The sequence below is a fragment of the Lolium perenne genome, chromosome 6 (genome assembly GCF_019359855.2).
Source record: "Lolium perenne isolate Kyuss_39 chromosome 6, Kyuss_2.0, whole genome shotgun sequence".
Taxonomy (NCBI): Eukaryota; Viridiplantae; Streptophyta; class Magnoliopsida; order Poales; family Poaceae; genus Lolium; species Lolium perenne.
Window position 1 is genome coordinate 231,198,244 of NC_067249.2, and position 19,905 is coordinate 231,218,148.

Consider the following 19,905-nt stretch of genomic DNA (forward strand, 5'->3'; position numbering starts at 1 on the left):
AATCATATAAGGAGTGCCTTGATACAACTCATAGATTTGTGTCTAAGAGAGGAGGGGGTTTCCCTAATCCCAAAGGGATGGTAGAGGCATAAGCCAAGTTCTCACTCAAGTTATGTCTAACCTAATGAAGGGGGAGGTGTGAGCCTATATATAGGGAGCCACTAAGGAGGGGTAGTTTAGGCATACAAAGAGCATAGTGGGATGGTTTATATTATGAGCTTCATAGTGGGGACGGCGGTGTCGGCGTAGGCATGGCGACAGTGCCGTCTTCCTCCGGCGTCGAGCAGGGTGGCAGTGTCGGCCACTCCGTGGCGGTAGTGCCGGCCTTCCTAGACGCGTCTCCTTCTTCCGTCTCCTCTTCCATGCTTCCGTGACGTCGGACTTGAGCGTAGTTCTTGATGATGACCATGATGCGGATAAGACCGAAGGTCGGGCTGCATCACTTCAGGAAATTTTTTGCATCTTAATTCTCTCTCAATACCAACTTTTGAACACAGATTGAATTCAGGTACCAATGACGAGGACAGTCAGAGAAAATTTGGTTTTGTTTTAAAAAGAAAAGGAGACGACCCAACTACATAATTATTTATACTTTTCTTTAGCTTGGCCCGCCCAGGATTTTCTTTGAAGCTCCGCCACTGGTTTCGGAAGGCACCACCGGCGAATGTAACAGTGCACATATTGCATGGAGTTTTTCGGACGTGGTGGTATTCGGTCGTACGCACCCATGCGTTTATTCCGATCGTTTGTTTCGGAGGGAGCGTCACGAAGCTCTATTCTTTCTTGCCATACAGTGACTTTGGTCCTGGATGAAGTCAGAGGCGGAGAATATCATGATGACCTGATTGGGAGGTCTAGCAACGGAGGTCAAAGTCTAGCTACTTTTGACCTGCCAGTTCCTTCTTCTCAACATATCTCTAGCGTTTAGTTCATTATCCAAGAGCTAGGGAAAAACTTACATCCTTAGTAGTACTCTACTCCCCCAAATCCATGAACAGATTTTACTGGAGTTAAAGTGAGAAAAACAATGGTTGCTCAATAGAGTAGTATAGTTGCTGGAGTTAAAGTGAACTAACTAACGTTCTGTAACACTGAAAATGCTGTAGGAAAAAGATCTCGATGCTTTCGACAGTTTTTTTTTTTTTTGAGGGGGGAAAGACCTCATTTGTTCAAGGTCTGCTTTCGACAGTTTTTTTTTTTTTGAGCGGGCTTTCGACAGTTGTTTAATAACGGGAAATGGTGAACACCCTAGTTTGGGCTTTTCTTTTTCTTTTCCTTAGAAACGTGGTGTGGGCTGTTGCCAGACCGGGGAATCAGTTTAGCGAGTGTGGGGGCATGGGCTCACAAGGGGCCTGCAGTTCTCGCAAGGCCTACAACTTGGTAACAATTTGTACTTCTAACCTGATCAACAGGGCTCTCTAACTCACAAGTATTAAAAAGGTAGTTATATCTCTGTAAATGTTCCACTATTATTAATCAAGCCAGCTATTCCGAAAAACAAAAGTAGCAAGTTTGGTCTTCTGACAGCAACGAGCACTGGAGGAAGCCGGAGAGACGTTACAATTAATCTTAATCGCTGACGGCGCTTCCTCCGTCGTTCTACCTCTTGGGGAATCATTTTTGGAGCAGTGGCTGGATGGAGGTGGATCTTGGTGGAGTGGTGTTCATCTACCACGTTGACATCGATGATTCTTGGCGGCGTGGAGCTGCAGGGTATCGAAGACGGGCGCGGACTGCTGGACGCGTGTAGGATGGTGGAGCTGTCTGGCATCATGGTGACATCAACGGTAGGTTTGGCAAGATCAATGCGGTGATCCCTCTTAAAGATGGGTGCGAGGAACACGGCGGTAGCGATTTCTGTGGTGTGTGTAATGTCATGCGCTTAGGATCTGCTTGACTGGTTGTGCTTCTCACCCGCCAATGGACGGCTTGAGAAGGCATTTAGTTTTAAATGATGTGCGTTGGTGTATTGTCAGGGTAATGGCCCTATTCATGGTCACCCCCTTCATTGCTCTTGTAGGTATAGCGAGTTGTCGCTGGAAAGGTGGCTTCGAGTTGATCCTTGCATCTTCCTTATAAGGCTTTGCGAATAATCTAATAAAGAAAAGTTGTGTGCAACCTTTGGATGCAAAGGCTGAGGCGATGCACTCATTTCAAATAAAAATTTATTAAAAAGAGGCTTGTCAAAACACGTCGAACGAGATTATTTTCTGCCGCCACTCATTCCCACTGTTTTGTTCTAAACCAGCGTATGAAAGCTGTTTTTGCTGAATGCATCCCTACCTTTGGAAACCAGGGCGATGCTTGTTCGGATGTAACTTTCTAACTGCATCTAAGATTGCACAGTGCCTCCACTAGTAGAAAACCTCTCATCCATCTAAGCCTTTAGTACCGGTTCCCTTACGAACCGGTACTAAAGGTGGTATTAATACCGGTTCCGTGCGTGGGACATCAATACCGGTTCGTTATGGACCTTTAATACCGGTTCGTAACACGAACCGGTATTAAAGGGTTTGGGCCCGATTTCCAGGCGGTGGTGGGGCCAGGGTTGCACCTTTAGTACCGGTTCGTGTAAGGAACCGGTACTAAAGGGTCTGTGCCCTATATGAGCGCGCGGCAGCGCCCGAGCTCCCTGCATATCTCATTCTCACTTCTCCTCTCACATTTCCAAATATTTTGCACCTCTCACACTCCAATAATCTTTATTTTTCTCCACCATTTTAACAAGATTAACGGCATACATCTATCCAAGGGTTAGCAATATCATCCTTCCTTCCGGCGTTCCTAATTTAGCTCAGTTCTTTGGTAGTTTTAACTCGTACTATTTTTGTAGTGCAAGCAAGGTGTTCGATGAAATGCCTAAGTTAGTGATTTTATTTTTTTTATATGCAATTTGAGCTGAAATTATGGTATGTTTTGTAGGTTTTAATTAGTATCATCCCCGTCCTTACCGCTATCGATCGCCAGCGTCGTCCCCTAGCCGGCACGGTACCACCTCGGTGAGCCCCTCTTCTTTTTTATAAAAACAATTAGTTTTATGTGATGAACTTGAATATTAATTAAGTTGGTCACTCATATATCCATGATGTTGTGTATTTAATGATTTTTGATATACATATAAAATGCAGATGAGTCGACAATGGATGTACGGTGACCGGTGCCATCCCGAGTTCATTACTGGCATGCATTATTTTCTCAACGTGGCTGAGGCAAACAGGCGGTCGAATGGTTTCATGTATTGTCCATGTAGTTCCTGTAAGAATATGAAGGATTACTCTACCTCGAAGACCCTTCACGTCCACCTGCTGGAGAACGGTTTCATGCCCAGCTATAATTGTTGGACCAAGCACGGAGAAAGAGGGGTTATATTGGAAGACAACGAAGAAGAAGAGGATAGTGACAACTATCCCTTATTCACCGAAGACGGTGGTAGTAGAATGGGGGAAGACGAAGTCGAAGAAGAGCCCATTTTCGATGAGCCGATTTTTGATGACCCGGATGACGATTTGGGTCGGGCCATTCTTGATGCGAAGATGAACTGCGGAAATGAAAAGGAGAGGTTGAAGTTGGAGAAAATGTTAGAGGATCACAACAAACTGTTGTACCCAAATTGCGAAAATGGTCAGAAAAAGCTGGGTACCACGCTGGAATTGCTGCAGTGGAAGGCAGAGAATGGTACTTCTGACAAGGGATTTGAAAAGTTGCTGAAAATAATAAAGAAGATGCTTCCAGGGGAGAACGTGTTGCCCTCTAGCACGTACGAAGCAAAGAAGGTTGTCTGCCCTCTAGGATTAGAGGTGCAGAAGATACATGCATGCATCAATGACCGCATCCTCTACCGCGGGAGTACGAGAATTTGAATGCATGCCCGGTATGTAGTGCATTGAGGTATAAGATCAGGCGAGATGACCCTGGCGATGTTGAGGGCGAGTCCACCCCCAGGAAGAGGGTTCCTGCGAAGGTGATGTGGTATGCTCCTATAATACCACGGTTGAAACGTTTGTTCCAGAACAAAGAGCATGCCAATTTGTTGCGATGGCACAAAGAGGACCGTAAGAAAGATGTGATGCTGAGACACCCCGCTGACGGGTCGCAGTGGAGAAAAATCGACAGAGAGTTCAAGTCATTTTCAGATGACGCTAGGAACTTAAGATTTGGTCTAAGTACAGATGGCTTTAACCCTTTCGGGGAGCAGAGCTCCAGTCATAGCACCTGGCCAGTGACTCTATGTATCTATAACCTTCCTCCTTGGTTGTGCATGAAGCGGAAGTTCATTATGATGCCAGTGCTCATCCAGGGCCCGAAGCAACCCGGCAACGACATTGATGTGTACCTGAGGCCATTGGTTGAAGAACTTTTAGAGTTGTGGCGTGACGAAGGTGTACTTGTGTGGGATGAGCACGAACAAAAGGAATTTAACCTACGAGCGTTGTTATTTGTAACCATCAATGATTGGCCTGCTCTTGGTAACATTTCAGGGCAGTCAAACAAGGGATACAATGCATGCACACACTGTTTAGGTGAGACTGACAGTAATTATTTGGGAAACAAGAATGTGTACCTGGGGCATCGTCGATTTCTTCCAAAACAACATCACGTAAGAAAGAGAGGAAAGCATTTCGGAGGTGAGGCAGATAACCGAACGAAGCCTACCCGCCCTACTGGGGAAGTTATATATGATATGGTCAAGGATTTAAAAGTGATCTTTGGAAAGGGTCCCGGCGGACAATCTGTCCCGCATGATGTTGACGGACGCGTACCCATGTGGAAGAAGAAGTCGATATTTTGGGAGCTACCCTACTGGAAATTCTTAGAGGTTAACTCTGCAATCGACGTGATGCACGTGACGAAAAATCTTTGCGTGAACCTGCTAAACTTCTTGGGCGTGTATGGGAAGACAAAAGATACACCGGATGCACGGCAGGACCAGCAAAGTATGCACGAAGGAAACAACCTGAATCCAGAGAAGTATCAAGGTCCTGCCAGCTACGCTCTTACCAAAGAGGAGAAGGAGATCTTTTTTGAAGTCCTGAGTAGCATCAAGGTCCCGTCTGGCTTCTCGTCGAATATAAAGGGAATAATAAACATGTCGGAGAAAAAGTTTCAAAACCTAAAGTCTCATGACTGCCACGTGATTATGACACAATTACTTCCGGTTGCATTGAGGGGCTTCACGGAAAATGTTCGAGTACCCATTGTGAAGCTATGTGCGTTCCTCAATGCAATTTCTCAGAAGGTGATCAATCCACTTATTCTACAAAATTTACAGAAGGATGTGGTCCAATGTCTAGTCAGCTTCGAGTTGGTGTTCCCACCATCCTTCTTCAATATTATGACACATCTCCTAGTTCACCTGGTCGAAGAGATTGGCGTTCTCGGTCCTGTATTTCTACACAACATGTTCCCCTTTGAGAGATTCATGGGAGTCTTAAAGAAGTACGTTCATAACCGTGCTAGGCCAGAAGGAAGCATCTCCAAGGGCTATGGAACAGAGGAGGTCATTGAGTTTTGTGTTGACTTTATTCCTGACCTTAAGCCGATCGGTGTTCCTGAATCGCACTATGAGGGGAGACTGTGTGGAAAAGGCACGCTAGGAAAGAAATCAAGAACGTGTATGGACGGACATTCTTTCACTCAAGCACACTACACAGTTCTACATAATTCCATCTTGGTGGCTCCGTACAAAGAGGAACACAAGGATATCTTATGCTCTAAATACCCGGAGCAACGTGAAGATTGGATTGCTGGAGAACACATGAAGACTTTCGGCGGTTGGTTGCAAACACGTCTCATGAATGTCACTGATGACGAGCAGCTGTACTTGTTGGCCAAGCAACCATCTTCGACTATATCGACTTTTCAAGGGTACGAGATTAATGGGAACACATTTTACACGTTCGCCCAAGACAAAAAGAGCACCAACCAAAATAGTGGTGTCCGCTTTGATGCAAAAGATGATAATGGGAACAAGGTCACATATTATGGGTACATAGAGGAGATATGGGAACTTGACTATGGACCTAATTTCAAGGTCCCTTTGTTCCGGTGCAAATGGTTCAACCTGAAAGACGGAGTACAGGTAGACCCGCGGTACGGAATGACTACAGTGGATCTCAAGAATCTAGGGTACGACACCGAACCATTCGTCCTAGCCAGTGAGGTGGCTCAGATTTTTTATGTGAAGGACATGTCTAGCAAACCGAAAAAAAGAAAAGAAAGGCAAGATGACACATCATACGTTGAGCCAAAGCGGCACATAGTTCTTTCAGGAAAAAGAAACATCGTGGGAGTAGAGGACAAGACAGACATGTCAGAAGATTATAATAAGTTTGATGATATTCCACCCTTCAAGGTAAAAATTGACCCAAGCATCATCTTAAATAATGAAGATTGTCCATGGTTGCGTCGCAGTCAGAAGAAAGGGAAAGAGACGAAGAAAACTCAGAAGACTAGCTAGATATAGGGATCATAACTTGTGTATCTCAATATGGAAATCACTTTTGTGCAATGATGTTACTGTATGTAAGATATTAACAATGGAGATGGTTGGCTTGCAGGAAAAAAATTCCGAGGCTTCCGAGCGGGACTTGCGGGAAGAGTTACTCGGGCGGAGCTTCCGAAGATGTCTAAGACGGCCGTCCATCTAAGACATCTTCGAGAAACTCCGCCGGAGAGGCTCTTTCCTTCGAGGTCGCCGTCGTCGGGTTATATACCAGCTCCCTGGAGCTTCTGTTTGTTGGGTGTATACTAGCAGCTTGCGAGCGGGACTCCTAGCTTGCTTGCGGGAAGAGTTACTCGGGCGGAGCTTCCAAAGATGTCTAAGACGGCCGTCCATCTAAGACATCTTCGAGAAACTCCGCCGGAGAGCAGGGCCGTACCTGAGATTTTGGTGGCCCTGTACAGAATCTAAAACTAGACCCTATATATACTAAGAAGAGATAACCACAACAATATTATTCTCCAATATTTATACCTCAAATGCAATACTTTCCAGAAAATACTAGTATATCTCTTAAAAAATGACACCCTAAATACTTTGTAGTATGTGTTAATATATGAAACTAATATTTTGATTGATCAAGTGAAAATAAGGTAATGATGTTTTTTTATGAATTTTACTAGCATATCCATGTATATATGTGGAACCAAAAGCCAACATGATGTTGAAAAATATGTATTGTTCCTCTAAACTACAAATCTATCACCTAGTTTTAGCATATATTTTTTCTAGTATAGAAATCACGTTTAGAGAGAAATAAATGTACAGTTAGACAGTTGAACCTGGAAATTAACTAAGTAGTAGTACTAGTACTCCGTACGTACATGTAATTGGACGTTGAGAGAGTCCAGCTCATCATTGTTGCTTCTGTTTGCTTAAGCTGTAATTAGTACCATTAAATACTAGTATTACTCCTACAAAAGAATTAATTGGGGGCCCTAATTATTTGGAGGCCCTGTGCCATCGCACCTTCTGCACACCCTTCCGGTACGGGCCTGCCGGAGAGGCTGTTTCCTTCGAGGTCGCCATCGTCGGGTTATATACCAGCTCCCTGGAGCTTCTGTTTGTTGGGTGTATACTAGCAGCTTGCGAGCGGGACTCCTAACTTGCTTGCGGGAAGAGTTACTCGGGCGGAGCTTCCGAAGATGTCTAAGACGGCCGTCCATCTTAGACATCTTCGAGAAACTCCGCCGGAGAGGCTCTTTCCTTCTTGGTCGTTGCATCTTCTCTCTTTGTTCTCTCTACTCTCACTAGAGGGGCTATATATAGCGGTGTGTGTCTCCAGATAATCCCCTCCCCCCAGATGAAACCACCCCAGATAAGGCAAACACCAGATAAGCCTCCCCCAGATTTAGCCCCCCCCCCATCTTTAGCACCGGTTCGAGCAGGGCGTCCTTATCCTGCCGATAGCTTTAGTACCGGTTGCACCCACCAGCCGGTACTAAATGTTTCCCACGCGTCCTTATCCCACCGACAGGGCGTCGTGCGCTACACACTTTAGCTCATCGAGCAGGGCGTCCTTATCCCGCCGACAGCTTTAGTACCGGTTGCACCCACCAGCCAGTACTAAATGTTTCCCACGCGTCCTTATCCCACCGACAGGGCGTCGTGCGCTAGCTCATCGAGCAGGGCGTCATTATCCTGCCGACAGCTTTAGTATTTGTTGCACCCACCGACCGGTACTAGAGGTTACCCACGCGTCCTTATCCCACCGACAGGGCGTCGTGCGCTATATACTTTATCTCATCGAGCAGGGCGTCCTTATCCTGCCGATAGCTTTAGTACCGGTTGCACCCACCAGCCGGTACTAAATGTTTCCCACGCGTCCTTATCCCACCGATATGGCATCGTGCGCTACACACTTTAGCTCATCGAGCAGGGCGTCCTTATCCCGCCGACAACTTTAGTACCGGTTGCACCCACTAGCCGGTACTAAATGTTTCCCACGCGTCCTTATCCCACCGACAGGGCGTCGTGCGCTACACACTTTAGCTCATCGAGCAGGGCGTCATTATCCTGCCGACAGCTTTAGTACCGGTTGCACCCACCAACCGGTACTAGAGGTTACCCACGCGTCCTTATCCCACCGACAGGGCGTCGTGCGCTACATACTTTATCTCATCGAGCAGGGCGTCCTTATCCTGCCGACAGCTTTAGTACCGGTTGCACCCACCAACCGGTACTAAAGGTTTGCCTCTGTCTTCCTGCCTATTTTCTTCCCGCGCTTTCCACCGGTTCCCGCCTCTGTCTTCCCGCCATTTTTTCACTATATATATGTAGACTTGGCCACCATTTACATATCACATCTAGACTCATATCTGCAAACGTCATCATTCTCTCCCATGGCTTCCATCGTATCTCTCACCCCCCGGGAGGCGGAGGCGCTTTGCGCCTCGAACTACCCCTGCCCGCCGGGCTACCGCGTCCCGACCGGCGGGTTGCTAAGCGTCGGAGGCGTACCGGTCCCTCTAGTCCCTCTAGGTGTGGCGCGCGAGATGGCCATCACGAACCACTACTACTTCGAGCTCACGCCAGAGCAGCGGAGGAATCCCCAGTGGCATCCCGACTACAGCCCGACTTGGGAAAGCTTCTTCATCAATCGGCGTGAGAGGGCACTTGCCAGGCACGAGGAGGGCGGCCCGCCTCCTTCGAACTTCAACGAGGCCGGCCGTCGGCTGTGGTGGCGCGACCGGACTCTCCAGGGCGTCATGGCCTACCGTGGCCCCCGCCTGCGCTACCCTCAGTCCCAGCCCACGCGTGCTCACCCGCCGAGGTTCGACTATCGCGACCCCGATGCCAGCGACGATGATGACGGCGACTACGACGACTACAGTGGCGACTACTACAGGGCTAGGCACGAGTATGACTGAATGACTTCAACAGTAGAATCTGGCCATGTATCTTAATTTCCAGTTAAGCTATGTACTTTTAATTCGAGTTCAATCGTAGTAAAATTTTATTCCGGCCCTTTCTTTCCCGCCTTTTTTCTCCCACGCGCGGCGTCGTGTCGGGAAAGTTTCCCGCGCAGACGGCGGGAGTAAAGAAAAGAAATAGAAAAGAAATAAAAAAATAAGAAATAGAAAAGAAAAGAAATAGAAAATAAAAAGAAAAGAAAAGAAACACAAAAGGAAAGAAAAAAAACAGAAAGAAAGAAGAAACAGAAAAGAAAAAATAAATATAAAAGAAATATAAAAGAAAAGAAATATAAAAGAAAAGAAATAGAAAATGAAAAGAAAAGAAATAGAAAATGAAAAGAAAAGAAAAGAAAAGAAATAGAAAATGAAAAGAAAAGAAAAGAAACACAAAAGAAAAGAAAAAAGAAAGAAGAAAACAATAAAAGAAAAAAGAAACAGCAAGAAAACAGTAAAAAAAAAAACAAAAAAACCCTTTAGTACCGGTTGGTACCACCAACCGGTACGAAAGGTCTTTCGTACCGGTTGGTGGTACCAACCGGTACTAAAACCCGTCCCCTCGTTTTAATTTAGCGCGCGACCGAAAAATCCCCAAATCCCACGCCGCGCGGCAAGCAGACGAAGCAGAGCCGCCGACGCCGCGCGACGCACCCACGCCGCCGACGCACCCACGCCGCCGCCGCCGACGCAGCCCGCCGCCGCCGACGCAGCCCGCGGCCGCCGACGCAGGTAACCTCCCCAGCCCGATCTCCTCCTTCTTTCCCTCCCTACCGCCGTGCCCACTGCCTGCAAGGTGTTCGACGAGATGTCGAGATGCTGGCCGCAGCGGCGCTGCCCCAGGTGAGCTGGTCCTGCAGGAAGAGGGAAAACGAAAACGAAAAAGGAGACACCCAGTTTTCGTTTCCTCACAGCAACCGACTTCCGACGAACATCGCCGGCGATACGAGCCACACCAGCTCGAGCCACTTGCACCACTAGATGCACAACGTCTCAAGTTTCGTTTCAGTTTTTGAATCATCCAAAACGGTGCAATATTCGCGACGCCATCTTCGTTCAAAGATCTGTCCAGAAAACTGTTTTCAGTTTCGGTTCGCGGCGCTGTTTCGTGGTTCCGTTTTCCGACGAGTCTCGCCGGCGAACCACTTCACCTCCGCGCGATTTTCTTGGACCTATGCAAAGACACGACAAAGGGATACATTTTTTATGTTTACACCTTCCTGAGATACGCTGTAGATCCGTCGCCATCGTCGACCAAAGTTGGCTCCAGAAACAGATCCGTTTCAGTTTCAGTTTTCGCCGTGTCATGGTTCCGTTTTCCGATGATCACCGGCGTCACCACACTGCACCAACTCGAACCAAACCACCACCAATCTAAACTTGGCACCTCCCTCTTGCTCAACCACTCGATTTCCACTCAGATCCGTCGCCCATTGCGTCGCCATCTTCGCCCAAAGTCTCAGCCAGAAAGTGTCCAGTATTCAGTTTCCAGTGTTAAAAATTCAGTTAACTTCGGCACTACACCTTACCTTGGCTGAAGTCTGTATCTCTACAAGATTCGTACAGCAGCGCAGTGGCTTTGCACTCCACCTCCGACCGAATCGAACGGCGCAGATAAAACCCCCTTTTTTTGCCTCGCCATGCTCACAGATGATTGTTAAATCTTTTACAAATGCATTTTCACAAATCCAATTTTGACAAACTTGATATCTATGTTGCTCAGTTTTTCATGCTCTTTCCAAATATGAACTTTGTTTTGGGTTTTGGATAATTAAAATTTGGACATATTTAAAATCTGAATTAATTTGAGTAATATGGCATAATTCATATCTCTCAAATTACAAATCAAAATTGTAATCCATCTACGAGACCTATTTACGGAGGTCTGTACACGGTTGGAGACTATGGCGAGAGATACTCAAATAACTAGACTTAGAGAGGAGGAGCGCCGAGTGTTAGGGTTAGGGTCCGTAGCGGTGCCGAGTCCGTGGCGGTGCCGCCGCGACATAGAGAGAAGAGCGAGAGGAGGAGCGCCGAGTGTTAGGGTTAGGGTCTGTAGCGGTGCCGAGTCCGTGGCGGTGCCGCCGCGACATAGAGAGAAGAGCGAGAGGAGGAGGGGGAACACCGTGTCCGTGGCCGTGGCGGTCCGTTAGGGTTTTTTTGCTTTCTTCATTTCAATTGTTATCCATCTAGCAATCTGTTATATGATCATGACATGATGAATGAAATACAATTGCTTTCTTAATTTTGTAGTGACATTGAGGTATGGAGGACGGCACCTTCGTCCGAGATGAGGAGGGGGAAGAAGCGGTGCAGAAATTGATCTATGAGAGTGCCCGTGGTCCGGAACCCGACGATGGAGATGACAACGAGTTCCAAGACTTTCTGAATGATTTTGGCGAGGGACTTGAGTCTGAACAAGTTAGAAAAGACAATGAAGTGTCCATCACAAACTCCGGCGAGGTGTATATCTATGTATCAATTAGTCTATGTTCATCCCTAGATGCATTCATTTATTTGTATTGCACTTATTAACGAATAATTTTTTCTTTTAGCCTTCTGGATCATCGAGCAAGTCTGTTAGAACAAAACGAGGCCCGACGCGGGTGCTAAAGGGCGAGGGCAGGTTAGCCCTCACGGCATTCAAGGATAATGGTGAACCAGTTCATCCCAAGGAGTTTTGCCGCAAATTTACAAGTCAATCCGGAGTTCTTGTTAGGGACCATGTACCGATCAGCATTCAAGAGTGGCATAAGCCGAAGAACGTGGAGAGTGGTGCTAGTTATGTCAACGAGACGATGAAAACATTTCTTTGGGACACGCTACTGACAAAGTTCGGCCTACCGGAAGACATGACGGAAGGCCAGAAGAAAAAAGTCAAGGAATGGACATTGAAGAAGATGGCCATACAATTCCAGACCTGGAAGAAAAATCTATGGGACAAATATAAGAATGAAGATCCAGTATTCGATGATAATCTAGTGAAGATAAAAGATCACTGGGCCGCATTTAAGGAGTATAAGAAATCGTCTACTTTTGTGTCCCGATCGAAGAAAAATACCGAAAATGCTGCAAAGAAGAAACTTCCGCATCATTTGGGGTCAGGTGGCTACAAGAGTGCCATTCCGAAGTGGACAGCGTTTGAGAATAAACTGATTGATCATGGAATCACTCCACAGACATGGGACTGGCCCGAACGGTCCAAGTTCTGGTTGTTCGCTCATGGGGCAGGGTTGGACCCAAAGACAGGGCTGATCGTTGCGAAGGGAAAATGGAAGGAAAAAATTGAGGCAATTGTACCGATTCTTGTAGATGCAATTGAAAAGGTCAGAAAGGGAGAGTACATTCCCGATCGAGAGAATGACGAGCTGACACTCGCTCTGGGGAACCCTGAACATGTTGGACGGGTACGAGCTCGCCCAGGTGTCACCATGAAGGAAGCGTGGCCGGACAGCGCTGACACTTATAGAAGCCGTTCGCGAAAGAAGAAGAAGGACACCGACATTGTAACGGAATTGTTAACTAGGGTGGAGGCTCTTGAGAGAAATCAGAGGGCACCTGATCAGCCGTTGTTTCTACAGGATCCACAAGCCGATGCTGCCCCATCTCAGCGAAGAAGCAGTGTCGGTTCCTCGCATATTGACGGATGTGGAGGAAGCTACCCCGTGGATTATGTCACGGAGAAGACAGATTGCGAGCTACATATGTTATTCAAGACCGCGTCCGTTAAGGTGGCGGTCGGCTATGTGTACCCAAGTGAAGATGAAGCGGAACGGTACGCCGCCTAGGAAGAAAGCTAGAAAGGAGAAACAACTGCCGCCTACTGAGAAGTTACCTTGGGAAAAAACTCCAGAGGAAAACGCGGAGGCCGTTCAGGCCGAGTTGAAGAAATGGTTTGCACCGAAAGTGCCAGAGATACCTTTCGAGAAGACACTAGATCCGGTGAAAGTTGTGCGTACCGTTGACAATCTATATGACCCTGTACCATCGCCGCCATCTGACTATGCGCGTTCTATTGAAAGGTCGTATGACAAGATGATCGAGGCGACAAAACCCGTTCAATCGGGTATCAGGGAGATAAAAGGGATACACAGTGTCTACCAGCTCGGACAACAACCCGTTCAATCGGTCGCCCCTCTCAAGGTGTTTGACGGGAAGATCGTTCAAAGTTCTCGACAAGACGCAACTGATTACGCCTTCGCTGAACGAGCATATCAGTTTGTTCAAGGGAAAGATTTGGTCGAGAATCTCAGGAAGGTACCAACATGTATGCGTAACTTGCATTCGTGGTACCTTAAGGCCTCAAAGGAAGGGATCGAGACTATCATGGTGCGAGTTAGGGAAGAGCACTACTTCCAGGAGTACTGTGTGAACGTTGACTTCGCCGAAGTCTTTCAGTTATACAATCTCCGGGCCCTCGACAAATCAATCATCAGTTGCTATTGTCTGTAAGTGATTTATTTATTTAATTTGAGAAGTCTTTAGCTCAGCTCGTTCATTGTCTGCAGATTATAATCTTTTGTGCGCTATATTATGCAGATCGAAGATGCTCGAATGCAAAAGGGACGATATCACAGACATTGGGTTCATTGACCCGCACACAGTGCATGTTAAAACCATAGAGAATCCCCTCTATAACAAGGATACACCGCAGACTTTGCTAAGGTTTTTGAAGCGACAACGTGACAAAAAGCTAAGAATTTGGCCTTACAACTTCGAGTGAGTCTTACTGTCTTATAACACATTATATTTTGCTCACCGTATGTCAAAATTTTAACTAATGACTTATATATATGACACTACATATTGAAACGTGCGTAGGTTTCACTTTATTCTTCTCGTCATCAATTTGGAAATTGGAGAAGTTGAAGTCTATGACTCACTAAGCAAAAAATCGGAACTATACTTGTCTTGTTATTTAATGCTCAGAAGGTAATTTTAATTCTTATCGGTTTGTTTCGTTAATTTCCTGCTATGAACTAATTGATGACTCTTTTATGCATTTTCTTTTGTCGAGCAGCGTATGGAAAACTTTCATCAAGGAAGATACGTCCTGTGAATGGACACCGAAGCTGCGATGGAAGGCGAAAGTAAGTAGTACTACCTAGGTCCACACACCTTTAATTATCATACTTGACTATTGTTTGATTGAATTATATTCTTGTAAAGAAATGCCCGCAACAACCAGAAGGGACCGATCCCTGTGGATTCTTCGTTTGCGAGTACATCCGCAGAATTGTCAGCGAGAGAACGAATAATGAAAGAAATAAAGAGGTACAAAAACAATCTTCACAAATTTGTTTTCTTATCATAAGTTGTGCTGAGTTTCGGTAATAGTTGTTTCATGTATTCATTTGTATCTTATTCTTTTATAGTTGGCAAGAAAGCGGAACAAGCTCTCAATCGATGACCGCTTCATAGCAATAGGCGAGGAATTGGCGGGATTTTTCCTTCGGGACGTCATACCACCATTCGCAGAGTACCACTATGAATGAAGATGTACATGTTACATATATAGTTGACTCGAAGAGTACCACTATGCTACATGTAATAGACATATATAGAGTACGCCTCGGAGAGTACCACTATGCATGAAGATCGATCTTCATGCATAGTGCTACTTAATTTGCGATCTTATGCAATTACATGTGTGTTATATTATATGCACCAACTTGCTATGCATCATCTTGATCTTCATTTACTACCTAAACCCAAACACGTTTCTGGTGCATCGACGCGATATGAAACAAACCGATATCCCTAAACCCCTCCAAAAACCCTAAAAATCCAATTCTCTACCGCGGCAGAGATTTGGGCAAATTCCCTGCCGCGGGTGGGAACCTTTAGTACCGGTTCGTATTACCAACCGGTACCAAAGCTCCTTGGCCCTGAGCTCTCCTGGTGGCCCACGTGGAGGCCCCTTTTATACCGGTTCGTAAGCAACCGGTACGAAAGGGGGGGCCTTTAGTGCCGGATAATTTGTACCGGCCGCTCAACCGGTACGAATGCCCCTCTGGAACCGGTACTGATGAGAGATTTTCTACTAGTGCTCGTCTTACCCAATTGTATCCAGTCTTTGGAGGTCAACATAGTTATACATAGGTGAGAAAAAAACGTACTTCCCAATTGAATGAGGAGTACGTGAGAATAATTGCATAAATGTCATGTTCTTACAACAACAAGTATGAGAGTAAGTTTTGAGATCACATGATTTTATTCGTGGAAGAAGTTCTAGAATACTTTCATAGTACCATTAACTTATCAGCTAATAGATAGGCAATTTTTCGATGCCTTTTTTACAAGTTTGTGTTGATTTTTATTGTCTAACTAAACCCACTTTCTAATAACTAATGCATTATTTTCGAAAATGAAGGCAACCCCTGGTCTCAATATCGATTAGTGCATGCAGTCAATAAATATTGCAAGTACTAGTTCACTGCAATTATATTGCACAACCATGAGCAAACACAAAGACCTATAGTAAGATTTCATCAAGCATTTAGACTAATCATAATGCATAGTATTGTATATAAGTATCATGTGTTATGATACTAATATCTGTTACTATATCCATAATGCATGATATCATATACTAGTATCATAATCTTCTTATATTAATTGATTTGTAAAATCTCAATGCAAATATATGTATAAGATTTTTTACTAAATGTTTTCTAGTATTATGTGGTATAATACGCTATCTACCTATAATACTACTATCATCTCTCTCATCTTTAATTGTGCTGCCACGTCAGCTTTTTGCATACATGGAATGCATGATACTACCAATAATACTCTTATTGTGGGTAGTCTTATGCATTGCTAATCCTATTATTAGGCCACCAACCTACTCCCTCAGTGGCAAAATATAGGACGTTTAAGCTTTTCTAGTACAACTTATGTCACATAAAAATATCGCTTTCCAAAATTACCCCTCCCACCGACACGCACACTCGCTCAGTCGCACGGACATGCACACTTCTTCTTGCTCTCTCCCTCTGCCTCCCCGTCACAGCCATCAACCTTTGCCATATCGCTGCCGTCGTCCTCGCTGCTCGCCATCGCTGCTTGCGATCAAGGACACCTACAAGATGACGATGCTCATGGGAAGTAGAAGACACTCAAGGCGATCATGATTCAAATTTACATATGGGTACCGATGCCATTTTTCATGTTTCTCACCTGGTCCGAAAGTTCCTTAAAGGTCTTATATTTTGATTAGGGGGGATTATTAGTTGTAGATGTTACGAGAAAAATTCCATAAATTCCTGCAGCCTGATTCCATTGTAGCCCGCTCCTCGACACGTTAAACTAAGGAGCAATGTCTCTAGACGGATAACAAATCGCGCATTTGAACCAAACATAATCGATTTATCTTCACAGATGTGTCCATGCAAGATATCTCGCTACAGTTCTATCTGGATTAAATGCATCACGTTTTTGATGAAAAGCACTTTATTGATATTAAGAAGAAAGATGGCTTGGTTTATAAAGAAAACCAGGCCTGAAAACAATACAACACGTAGCAAAACTAGAACAGCAGCGTGCGCTGAAGCACAACACAAGAACGATGAGCTGCAACAGCAACTACGCCAACAGCAACACCATAGCTACAAACTCCGCAACAGCCAACATTTCTATACCTAGGAAGAATACATGGTTTCTTCCACCCAACCAAACTCGTCGGTGTGGTGGGTTCAGGAATGTGTCGGTTTTGAAAATTCTCTTTTTCACTGTCTTCAAGTCCAACAAATGTGGCGCAATATGCACCCGCTGCACCTAGCTACTTCGAGATGTCATACATGGACTGCACAAAAGATGAAACTGGACCATGTTGCCCAGCTAGCCCAGAAAGACTGATTTCTGACACCACCCACTCTCAAAATTTAGTCCAAAAAATTCTACAATACAGTGTTCGTGCAAACAAACAAAACAATCGCTTGGGTGTTGGGTGCAACTATCAAGTACACTAGATTTAGATGTGCGCCTTGGCGCACGACCCCGTGAAATTCGCTATGGTTTCGATTTTGTATAGCGAAAAAAAGAAGATGAAAAATAATAATATACTTTTTAGGTTTTATAAAACAAAATTGGCAGGATGAAATTAGGATGAAGCACACAAAATGACGACCAAAGTGGCTCACTCGTGGGCAACAAAATCAAGCAAGGGATTTCTTTGTGAAAGGTATATAATAAGCTCATAAAATTAAGAGAATATCAGTAACATAATTACTGGAACCATACGAAATTTCAAAAGATATCAATCTAATTAACCTATCAAAAAATGGTGATAACGGTCAAAAGCAACAAAATGGATAAACCGAAGAGGCTATAAACAACCTTACACTACATGAGTGCATAACAATTGTAAGTTTAGGAATAGAAGGCCATCTTCTCCAAACAATCACATGCAAGACTGCAGTTGATCAATTCAGCAAGAGATTTTCTCAGATAGTCGCCTACTTGGTGAGACAGAGCAATATTGGTAGCCACCGAAGATTTTACGTTGGGTTAATTAGTCGACTGCAGTGAAAGAAGATTAAAAAAATGATATGCGTTGGGTTAATTAGACCCCTTTTCACTGCAGATATATGTTAGCAAGAAAGATACATATGATAGCATGTCAGCATCTATGACAAAATAAAGAGCGGATACCGGAATAATCTCCAAAAGTATGCCACCAAGAATAACAAGTCAATTTCCCAAGGAACCTCAACGTGTTTCCATTAAATCACTATCACCCCAAAAGATCAAATTTTAGCACCTGGCCGTTAGGGTCAATGCAATAGCCAGACTATAAATAGAATGAATATATAGACATAGAAAGGAAGCACATGAGATTTAAAATCTTTTGAAGCACATCTGGACATCAAATGAAGCCAGTTGTTTGTCTTAGGACGAATAGAATGACGAAATATTAGGGGCACTCCTTGATGCCCTTTCCCCGTTTTATGTATTGGTAAACAGGTTTGTAAAACACTATACTGAACATTTATACAAATCGAAAGCATGCAGCATACATATGATTAAACTAAAAGATGTGATATTACCCTTTTAAGATGTGATGCGAATTCTATGTAGAAGCAGAGTCTCAATTGCACGAACAAAATAACTAATCTAGTTCGCAAATGGAAAACAAACATTACCAATAAGCTTTGGGGTTGAATATACATATCTCTATTTTCTTTACCCTTACAGAAAATACAACCTACATATGGAGTCTATAGAGAGCTGAACTACGAAGATACTAACTCAAATAGAAAGTATTTTAAACTTGAAGCACAACATGGATGAATGAGCCCTCTTTCTATCCGTAATTACTGAAATCTATAGATAAAAAATTAATCACGTGGGATCCTAGTGTAGTCAGTCGCATCTTTAGATGTTCCCTTTTGCTTAGGTTAATTAGTAACTGTCAGTTTGACAGACTGTGGCCAAATCAACAAACCAATATTAGCAGTGAAGAACCATTTTCTCGGCCAGCAGCAGCTTTCGTCCAGCACTAACAATGGTAAAGTCAGCCTAATATAATCTATGCCGCATAAGCAAAAACATAGAACATTAGTGTCCATTATCTACGAAGAAGAATTTGATGACAATTTAGTAATATGTACTATGGTACCAGCAAAAGCAACCAAGTAAGCTATATGTTCCTAATAACAGAACAGGGTAAAAAGTACAAAAGGCAAGTGCACATATTATCTTAGTAAAAAGGAGCATTCTTATTAGCTCTACTCTCGTGATTAATCACCACCAGGTATCCATTTATGTACTTAAGTGTGCTAAATACATGTACATGTGATCAAAATAACGATCAATGATGTAATGTGTGGTTTTATGCCAAAACTTACCACCGAACAGTCAGCCATCATATTGCCTTTTGCCAAAAGGACATGAAGCATAATAAGGATGTAGAAATCTCCTTTTCAAAACCTAGGAATTCACACAATATTTTCTTTACCTACAGAAAAATACAACCTACATATGGAGTCTATACAGAGCTGAACTACGAAGATACTAACTCAAAATAGAAAATATTTTTAACTTGAAGCACAACATGGACGAATGAGCCCTCTTTCTATCCGTAATTATTAAAACCTATAGATAAAAAATTGATCACGTGGGATCCTAGTGTAGTCAGTCGCATTCCTAGATGTTCCCTTTTGCTTAGGTTAATTAGTAACCATCAGTTTGACAGACCGAGGCCAAATCAACAGACCAATATTAGCAGTGAAGAACCATTTTCTCGGCTAGCAGGACCTTTCGTACAGCGGTGAAGTCAGCCTAATATAATCTATGCCGCGTAAGCAAAAGCATAGAACATTATTATCCATTATCTACGGAGAAATTTTTTATGATGATTTAGTAATATGTACTATGGTACCAGCAAAGGCAACCATGCAGCTATATGTTCCTAATAACAGAACAGGGTAAAAAGTACAAAAGACAAGTGCACATATTTTCTTAGTAAAAAGGAGCATTCTTATTAGCTCTACT